This window comes from Plecotus auritus (assembly GCF_963455305.1).
Source record: "Plecotus auritus genome assembly, chromosome: 6".
Taxonomy (NCBI): Eukaryota; Metazoa; Chordata; class Mammalia; order Chiroptera; family Vespertilionidae; genus Plecotus; species Plecotus auritus.
Genome location: NC_137773.1, coordinates 155,519,563 through 155,529,563, shown reverse-complemented (window position 1 = coordinate 155,529,563; position 10,001 = coordinate 155,519,563).

Here is a 10,001-nt window from a genome sequence, read left to right as displayed (position 1 = left end):
AGAAAACTAAAGCAATTTTCTAGGTAACTTATGTCAAAACAAAATAATCATTTCAACATTTTTCAGGAGAGTTGGAGCATATATTAGAAACTCTTGAATTCCCAATTCCATGTTTCACTTGATGTGTATGAAGAATTTAATGAATTCATTGGCCTACAGAAGAGCATTAGACCAGAGATCCTACAACCTGTTGCTCACCAGTAACTAGTCTAAAAATTTAGAAAATTATTGGCTGGAAACTTCACCCCTTCTTGATAAACTCAAGAAGTGTTAATATTCTTGGCAAAATTGTTTTTGCACTAATTGCCGTACCCATCTGCTCTGTGAGATTGATTAGACTGAGAGAACATTTGTTCTCTACTAAAATCAATGCTTCCTGGCCCAGCAGAAAGCTAGATCTGCCTCATTTCCATCCTGAGAGGACACGTCACTGACAACTGCACGCTTTTCCTTTGAGGATTCGAGATTAAATTGGCACTTGGCTTGATAGCCCTTCGGGAAATGATTCTGCCTAGAGAGTCCTGTTGAAGTAAACCAAGACCACAAGGACCCAAATGATTCCTTCTTACATAGAGAACCTGCACTAAGCCATCAGTCGGACATCCCTTGAGGGCTCCCGGACTACGAGAGGGTGCAGGCTCGGCTGAGAGACACGTGCCCCCCACCCTGAGTGCCCAACTTTTGTACACCAGGCCTCTAGTTGAGTAAATAAATCAAAACAACTGTTATTATTATGAACATTGTTTCAACCTTGCAGACCTCTTCAAAGGTCTCAGGGACTCCCAGGTTTCCAGATCAACTTTGAGAACCACTAAATAAGACCATTCTTCCTCTCAACCAGTCAGGGCTTTGTGACAGGTTGAATAATTGGCTACAATACCTGATTCTCATGTGCTTGGACTTACATCCCATCCTTGCCTTGGCCAAAGACATTTTCCCACCCTTTGATTCTGGGTGTGGCCAGGTAACTTGCTTTTGCTGAATGTTAGCTGCCTTGAGGCAATCAGAGCCTTCAAATGGCTTGAGTAGCGACTTGCCCTTCAGGGGAAGGGCCACCATAAACACACATGGAGCTGACTGGAGTCCAGCTCACAGTGAGAGACAAGCTCTGACAAGTGCCCAGATAAAAGCAGAGCCCAGCTGAGCCCACCCTGGATCAGCTGATTCTACATGGAAACGGCAGACTCATGACAATAAGAATAATATGTATGCTGAATGCCACTGAGTCTTAGGGACTGTGATAAAGGCTGACTGAGACCTAAATCCTGCCAGCTGAATAAAAAGAAACACATAAAGAAGCAGTTGGGACAAGAGTGAAGGAAGATGATGATGTGAGACAGGGAAGGAAAAAAAGCCGATGAAATGTGTGTTCATCATAGATTCCAAGGAGAGCAACTGGGGCTGAATCCCACTAGAGACTCAGAGGAACCATGTAGAATGAAACACGGAATTGACCCCTGAGGGATGGAAAGGCTATTTATCCACTGATTCCAACCTCTCACTGGTGCCAAGTTGCCTTTGGGTTTCTCAAATCTCCATCACTAGTAGTTATTCTTAACATAACTTTTTTGACAGAGTTTTCAAATACAGCAGAAAATCCCAGGACTACTAGAAATGTGAATGGGGTAGAATAGGCTAACAGAACGTTTTCCAGATAACTGCTTACCTGAGATAAACCACATCTGATTAAGGTTTTCTTATGTGGTCCAAAGAGGAATGCCCTTGGTGCTTTTAAAAAACACAGATTCCTAAAACTCTGAGAGAGACTCATATCCACGAAATGTCAGGGGATTCACTCATACTATTTAAAAGCTTGGATTGGGAAGCCAGAGCCTCTGAAGTGGGCTTCTGTTAACAGGGAAAGTAACACTGGAGAAAGATTTTTTTTCTACCTTTGAAAATGCCATATTAGAGGCTACCAATTTTCAGATTAAAGGCCCAACCCTTTAATTTTCAGATTAAAGGCATATTGTTATATCTTCCATACTGTGCTATTGCTCACTCCACAACTCAACAGGGTTTTGGAACAGTGTGGAGGCACAATCTAAGCAGAAGACATTGATCAAATAAATGTCTGCTTTGCTTCCTTTCTCCTGTCTTCAAACAGTTCTATTCATGTTCATTGAAGGTGGTAACCTTTTGGGGGAGCTGAGAAAGCTCAGTGGATATCATAAAACAGAAGAAACAGTGATTTAGAGAGCATTCGCTGTGTTTTTTAAGTTGGTACTCAATGACCAGGCCATCTCGCTCCTACATGCTCACCCAAGAGAAACAAAAACATATGTACAAACAAGGACATGTATGCAAATGTTCATAGCAGCTTTACTCATAGTAGCCCTAAGCTTTAACAATCTAAATGGCCATTAGCTGGTGAATGGATAAACAAATTGTGGCCCATCTATACTATGGAATATTACTCAGCAATAAAAAGGAATGAGTCACTGACATGTACTACAGTGTGGATGAATTGCAAAAAAACATACTGATTGAAAAGAAACCAGATCCAAAAGAGTATATACCGTATGATTCTATTTATATGTAATCCTGCAACAGGCAAAATCAACCTATAGTGAAAGAAAGTGTATTAGTGGTTATTGAGGCAATGGTTTGGGAAGAATTGGGTGTAATGGGTATCAGGAATCTTTTTTGGGTGACAAAAGTGTTCTATCACCTGTGGTGGTAGCCTCGCAGGACGTTTGGTCCTGTCCAAAATATCCATAGAGACATGTGGTCCATACCAAAAGTTCCTTGATATTTGATCCTGTACCAAAATGTCCATGTGTCCATATCTAACCCCATGTGCCATTACCAGCTAAGCTACTGACACACAAGAGATTATTGGCAATACAGCCACATCACAATTATTGGACCAATAAAATATTTTTATGTATGAATCCTGTAATCCAAAGGTATAAATAAACATTATGACTATTGGAACCCAGAGCCATTTTCTAAGCATAGACATTTGGACAGAACCAAATTCAAGGACCTATTGGTGTGTACCAAATGTTTTTCTGGATGTTTTGAACAAAACCAAATATTGACTAATTGGTAAATACACCGATAAATAAATTTGTCAAAACTCACTGAAATTGTTTCACTTAATGGGTGAATAATATGTACATTATATCTCATTACTGTTCAGTAAAGAAAAAGACAATCTCTTTTCTTTACTACCTTCTACAAACCATCTGGCTTAGAATTCTCTCTCTCCCTTCCCCCATCCCCTTCTGTTTCTTTCTCTTCTTCTCCTCCTCCTCATCCCTCTTCTCTTTCTCCCTCCTTTTTGTTCCCAATTCAAATGTCCCTCAAACTGCAAATGGTTCCACTAATCTTGGAAAAATAAGGAACTCTATATATTTCAGTCAACATTCTAGAACACAAAAAAGGGTCTAACAGCATGCTGGAACTATTTGGAGCCAAGTGTAATAAAAATATATGCAGTCAGCTGGTTGAAGGCATAAATTAGATCTATGCATGTATTTCTGAAATAAGATCAAACTTAGTATAAAAAAAATGGTGGACGGACTCCCTACAGTGGCACCATTGGCAGAAAACAAGGTTCTTTATGTCCAAAGACTGCAAGGGAAGAGAAATGGTTTGGAGGCAAAACAATTTATTGCCAGTGATGACTCAGCTGTTTGAACCATTCTAATGGAAAAGACAAAAGAAATCCAGTACTTCCTCTTAGTATCAGATTTTGGGTCACCACCAGGATGAGAGAAAATGAGAAGGGGAAGGAATTTCTTCTCTTCTGGGACACTATGGCCGAAAGTATGATGTTTCAGCTCTTGCTTTATGTAGTTTTATTATTTGGTATCTAATTTCTATTTTAACATAAATATTGTTTGGATAAATGAAAAACTATTCCTACAGAGAGGAAAAACCTCTGCTTGGTTCATTGGGACAATAGCCTTCCTTCCTTCCTGTAGTCATTCATTCATTCATTCATTCAACCAGAGAGATTAGGACTCTTCCAAAGGACAACTCATTAAATAGCTAAAACTTCAAAGAAATTTACTGACATCATTGGAAATAGAAATGAAACTCATAGCAACATTTTTGTTTTTTTTTTTTTCATTTTCAACAAATTATTATTTTAAAGGCACAATCTAAAGCTTATCTTTTTGTCTAAATTTCACGAAGCAGAAGGAGCCAGTAAGTTTGTATCAGCTCATCCACATGGGCACACAAGTCCATTTAGCCTTAGCAGACGGCACAGGTTATAAATTTGAGGCATGATGATGAGATCAGTGGTGTTCTTTTCTAGTCCAGGGGATGAAGCCCCAGAGTGGTGAAATGGTTTGGCCAAATATCCCAAGGAAGTTGGTACAAGAGATGTATACAAGTGTGTATATAGAATAGTCCCCTGCTCCTACAGTCCAATGGCTACATCTTAAAGAAGTAGTCACTGAAAGTTTGAAATGTCCATTTACTTATGTTAGCTGCACCCTAACAAAGAATGGCCAAAGTGTGAAAGTAAAAGAATGACCTAAAAATTAGCAGAATGACATTATTTGCTAGAATGATATCACTAGCTAGATACAGGGAGAAACTTACTTCTGTGCAAAAATTACTTTTTATTCGTAAAAACAATTTGGTGATGAAACTTTTGTGGTTTACTATTGGCCCATAAAAATTGAAATTTATTTTCTTGAAGTCTTAGTTTACTTATAATTTGTTTTATAATATTATCATTTCACAATAATTTTCCTAAGGCTAAAACTACTATGTTTAAAGTAGTTTTCTTAGTTGGAAATAGGTATATAGAACCTTACTCCAGCCTTTTTAAAAGTGCTTTATCTGGATTTTAATTTTGAAAAAAGGATTCTATGACTAAATCACTCAATTGATTTGTGATAATGGTCACACAGACTTGAAGCATGGGCATTGATAAGACCTAGCATTTTCCAAACTCATTTAAATGCAGGCGCCTTTTGAAAAGGAGCATCTCACAGGATTTGTGTTTCACATAATGCACCCTTTCCCAGACATTATTTAGATCAATTTCCCTATCACAAGTCTGAGGCCTCGAGACATTAATTACCACTCAACTCAAGACATAGCCAATTTGTGACAGAACCCAGATCAGAATTAATAAATACATTTCCAGAAATGCAACTTCTACCTGCATCTCCTTTACTATTTTGGCTAAAATATTCTCACACCAAAAATTCTCAGTCAATGACAATTCCATGAATCTCCAACATAATGTCTTTCTATTGAGCCAATGGAACAATAATTGGAAGCTCTTCTTTTCCCCTTAGAGAAACATGAGATGCAGAAGACTGCCTCACAAACCTCAGGATATCCACTGAATGAGTGATGCCTGGAGGTCTAGAAAACTGGTGCAGATATTAACAAAGCCAGTGCCTAAATAAATGCAGATGTACACAAATGGTTAATAGAGTCTGTACATTGGGAAAACAAACAAAAAAATGTTATTGAGACACTACACAGGAAAATTAAGGAAAAAAATCCCATTTTGTGTTGTTATGTCTAAATATCCTAAAATAAAAGTATTTAAAAATTTCTGCAATAGATCATAACTCACACGGAAAAGAACTTTGTGAAAGAATGGGTTTTAGCCCTATACATGCTTTAATTTTGATTCTGAAACTACAAAATAGTTCCTGCTTGCCAGAAATGGTCAATGAAATCCCACTGTATTTTAAAGGAATGTATTCTTGGCATCACATAGATTTCTTTATTAAACATTCTACCAGCTCCCACACTAACGTTATTGAAGGGCTACTCTATTAGTAATGTCTTAGTTCAGTGGTCGGCAAACCGCGGCTTGCGAGCCACATGCTTGCTTTGGCCCCTTGAGTGTGGCTCTTCCACAAAATACCACGGCCTGGGCGAGTCTATTTTGAAGAAGTGGTATTAGAAGAAGTTTAAGTTTTAAAAATTTGTCTCTCAAAAGAAATTTCAATCGTTGTACTGTTGATATTTGGCTCTGTTGACTAATGAGTTTGCCGACCACTGCCTTAGTTCAAACTACTGTGTGCCACACTTTGTCACTGAGAACCTGAAGCAGACCTGCTTCTGCCCGGAGCTTCACCAAGTCCCTCCTGGAAGTTGTTCTGTCTTGTTGTAGCCCTCATACACTTTACCAGACAGACCCAACCTCAGCCCCAAGAGCTGGGTAAGTCACAGACCTTCATCACCTCTTCTAGAGTCCTCATCTCCACTCTGTATTTTCTGGACTCTGCCCTCAAGCAAATGCTTTCCTTCTAAACTAGTCACCAAATGAAAGTCCCCATGAATATCAGTAAAAGCCATCTGATACTTGTGCTGGCTTGGGAGTGAATGTTGTTCTCACAGTTGCCACTTGGATCCTGAGTCAAGTCAGAAAAATATCCCTTTACATTTATTAAAAAACATCAGCTCTTGGAGGGATGAATGTACATATTATCTATAATAATAAAAGTGTAATATGCTAATTAGACCGGATGGCTGAACAACCTTCCAGGGAACCATTCTGGACCATAGGAGACGAAAGAAGTTACAGAAACAGGAGAAAAACTAGGAGAAAGTGGTGTGATGAAAGCTGACAGAGAAGAAAATTTCGAGAAAAGAGAAAAAGTGGCTAGTGTTGTTTTGACCAGCAGGCATTCTATTCTCGTGAGTGTCCTGCATTGTGGGGAGTGTTGGTGAGAGGTATCACCTATGTTCCAATAACGTCCAGGTCCACCCTTTTCTTGCCCTGGGCATACGTACAATCTAGGCTGAGCCAGTGAGGATACTCTCTTCCAGGACTTAACAAATTTTAGTGTAAACAGTGAGAAGACAGGGAACGGTTAGAATTAATTCACCACAGTGGTAGTGTGGACAAGACTGGACCTGGTAAATGAATAAGTGGTAGTTCTTTTACCCAGTTTAGTTGTCCATATTCTAGTTTCCTATTCCTTTTTCCAACAAATTCACTTTTATTAAAGATACATAGGTAACATAGAGGTAAGTGAGTTATACCTTAAAAAAGGGTAATCTATAATGGTTTCACTATAAAGATAGATGAAAAAACTCAGGTTCAATAAAGTTAAAATCACCCAAGGTCATAGATGGGACTACAACTCATGTGTCTTAACTTCTAGCCTTAAGGCACTTTTTCTCCCTAAGTTTTATATTGCAGTGAAATACAAATAACATAAAATTTATCACCTTGAGCATTTTAAGTATACAGTTTAATAATATTAAGTACATTCACACTGTTGAGCAACCAATCTCCAGAATTCTTTTCATCTTAGGCTAAGGTGCCTTTTATTGTATAATTGGTGGCACATGGCCATCCAAATAAATCTACCTTCCTCGGCTCTCTTGCAGCTAGACCTGGCCAATGGAATATGACTTCTACAGCCTCCAGGTTCTATCCTTGATAGGAAAGAACCTGTCCTTCTTTCCTCCTTCCCACTTGCAATAAATGTGACTCATGGGCAATGCTGATGAAGGCACTACGTAGCGATGAAGGCAGAAAAACTTGAAGAACAACCCTGACAATTTCATGAAGCAGTGCTGCTGTGATAGCTCTGACTAGTATACATTAAAAAATAAATTCCTATGCCATTTAAGCCACTGTTAATTGGGATGTTTCTGTTATAAAAGCTGAACCAATTGCACCTGATACAACCATACTGAACCTTCTTTCCTTTCCTCTTCTCACGTATCACAAGGAAAATATAAGGGATTTCCATTCTTTTCTTATGAAATGTTGCACAGGCCAATAGTCATATTTAATATCGTTGGATCCCAAAACCAAGAATGACATCCCGTTAGCAAGGTCAAGTTGATGGAGGCACACATGTGTATAATGCTATAGTTTAGTGCAGAGGGAAAGCTGGGAGAAATCTATTCTGGACACTGTGTTTGAAGTGAAACCTTTCTACTAAAAACAGCTTACCAAATAAATAAAGGGGGAAAAAAGAACCATCTTTTTTATTCAAATGTATTTCTGGAAGATAAGTGTGTGCAGGTGGGGCGGGGGATGAGCAGCCAGACTACTGTTCAAACATTTTAACGTATTCATACACGTGTGAAAACTGGGACTATTCACTCAGGAGTTGGTGGTTCCACCAGGTGGTAAAATGCTGGATAAAGAATTCAGGAAAGAATGTTTAAGGTTTGTATTTAGCAAACTATAAAGAGCATTATAAATGTTATTCATTCTAATTCACAAAAGTCTATGAAACACTCACTTTATATAAAGATGAATTATAATGCTGTATACCTTCTTCTAGAAGATTCTTGGGTAAGAGGAATCAATCATGTGCTATTTCAAATAATGACAACAAAGCTACTTAATTTTATTCCCAGTAAGGTCACTCTGTACTCAATACAGATGCTCAGCACCTTTAAATCGCTTGTCTAAGAATCAGATAGACTTATGTACAAATCCTGACACAATCACTTGACAGCATAAGATTTGAAGAAACTTACCTAACTTTTCTGAGCCTCAGTTTCCTTATCTGACACTGGAGTTTGTCATACTTGCTATAGGGCAGTGGTCGGCAAACTCAGTAGTCAACAGAGCCCAAATATCAACAGTACAACGATTGAAATTTCTTTTGAGAGCCAAATATTTTAAACTTAAACTTCTTCTAACACCACTTCTTCAAAATAGACTTGCCCAGGCTGTGGTATTTTGTGGAAGAGCCACACTCAAGGGGCCAAAGAGCTGCATGTGGCTCGCGAGTCGCGGTTTGCCGACCACCGCTATAGGGTGATAGGATAATCAGAGCATATAATCATGTAAAGTGCTGAGTATATTAACAAGTGCTCATTAAATTGTGCCTGCTGCCATTATATATTATTATTACTATTGCTAAATGATAATTTTGATATAATAAAACTTGGTAGATGTGAGTCCCCTCTCCAGTGTTTCTTCTTGACCCTGCTGATTTTATATGCATTTTTAAATATGAATATTACATTTTAAATTAGAGAAATTTCAATTTAAAAACTTAAAGGAAAAAAATTAAAGGGCAATCCTACTTTATTTTCTTTACCAAAAATGCTTTTATGAGCTTCATTTTAATGACTGCTCCTTCTCACGTCATAGTTACATTCCTCATCTGGACCTTCCATGTTGGCATCAAATTCTCGTAGGCTTGCTGGGGCTTCCTTTTCACTTTTATTATAACCTTGGCATATGCCAACAAACAAGATATGTGCTTTCCCTTGGTTCTGTCCACTTGTATGATGGCAAAGTTTCTTACATATCATGACAACTACAAGGGAAGATGATGAATTCAAGTGAAACATCTACCTCTATACACATAAGTTGGTTGCCTCCTGCACATACTTAACTGGAGCTGGGGATCGAACCTGCAACCCAGATACATGTCCTTGACCAGAAATGGAACCCACGACCCGCTGGTGTGTAGATGAGTGCTCTAACAAGCAACACCAGCCAGGGCGGAATACAGTTCTCTTTGATGTACATTTCCCAGAAGCTCCTGGTTTTCTGTTTGATAAAAATTTCAATTTTGAGTAGGGAACAGATGGTGGGAGAACATACAGAATCTTTTTTTATTTTCCCAGGTACGACCTGTTTCACAGTGGTGGTCAGGCATTTCATGAGCTGAAACTTAAATAGTTTTCCTTGCTTGCTCAGTTCTTTTTGTCTTACATTTAGCAGTCAGTCCTTCCAGATTCTAGCATTAAACTGTTCACAGATCAAAGTTTTTAGAATTGCTATGTTTTCTAATCTTTACAGCTATTTTCATGGAAAATTATATGGAGTTCTATTTGTTGACCAGCTAGGATGGCACTTTAACCTGAAAACTTTTCTTGGCATTGTTTACATGAACAAAAAAATGTCCAGCAATAGGGGATAAACAAAATAAATTATGGCCTGTCTTTATGAAAGAATACTTGTGGTCATTAGACATCAGATTGCTTAAGTTTATTTATTGGCATATGAAAATGCCCACAAGTTATCATTTGGCAAAAAAAAATTACAAAACAGTATGTACAGTGTGGCTCCAATTTCATAAAACAAC